Source organism: Aplysia californica, unplaced genomic scaffold (assembly GCF_000002075.1).
Source record: "Aplysia californica isolate F4 #8 unplaced genomic scaffold, AplCal3.0 scaffold00024, whole genome shotgun sequence".
Taxonomy (NCBI): Eukaryota; Metazoa; Mollusca; class Gastropoda; order Aplysiida; family Aplysiidae; genus Aplysia; species Aplysia californica.
The window spans coordinates 1,985,402-1,986,221 of record NW_004797294.1 but is presented as its reverse complement, the minus strand read 5'-3'; the positions used below and the strand labels follow the sequence as shown (position 1 = coordinate 1,986,221).

Sequence of the window (820 nt, the reverse complement as noted above, 5' to 3'; positions counted from 1 at the left end):
GAGAGAGAGAGAGAGAGAGAGAGAGAGAGAGAGAGAGAGAGAGAGAGAGAACAAATGTAATGGGAAAAGATAAAGAAAAAGACAAGGGCAGAGGGGAGGAACAATTTCATGCACCTCGGCTTCTTTGTGCTTCAGAATGTAAAGGGCCCGTTCAGAATATCCTAGTTCATAAGACCTCGTAGAGGGCAGGGCACTGCACACGGGTGAACAGTTATGGCATGTTTGCGAAATTGTTCTGTATTGGTGTAATATTGTGTATTTATGTCTGTATGTATGTATGTATGTATGTATTTATAATGATGTATTTAGGTATGTGTGTTTGCTTTTTTAACCCAAATCTCCACACGGTATCAATAAAATGTAATAACTTCATTAATTGATTAATTAATTTATTTATCGTTTATTTAGCTTTGGTCATAATTTTTTTCTCTCAGATCTTTGTTCCTCCTGAAAACTTGACAGACCCCGTAACCACATACCACAAAATGAGCATCAGTGAGTTCCAGGACCTGTTAGGACTATGGGTGAGTAATCCAAATCCTTTCTTTAAGCTTTGTATTAGTGAGTGGTCGGAGGGCGCCACTGGTAAGTCCTACTTCTTCACTTTCCCCTCTGCTGTTTCTGTCTGTCGGTCTTACTTTTTCTCAGCACTAAAGGAGCATTGTTGTGTCGATGTGTTTCTCTTTACTCAAACTCAAACAAACAACCAAACAAAGCTTTGTGTTTGTGTTGCTGTTATCGATCCAGCTTTGTGTTTGTAATGAATGGTTTGGATTACACACATTGCACACACTTAAACACATTCACACACACACACACA

General features: G+C 39.0%; 1 protein-coding gene across 1 annotated transcript in view; it reads left to right on the top strand.

Annotated features, from left to right (window-relative positions):
- The window catches only part of LOC101863482 (endothelin-converting enzyme 2), a gene marked incomplete at its 5' end in the record, with an annotated part of 21,274 nt that overhangs the window by 6,892 nt on the left and 13,562 nt on the right, over positions 1-820 (top strand).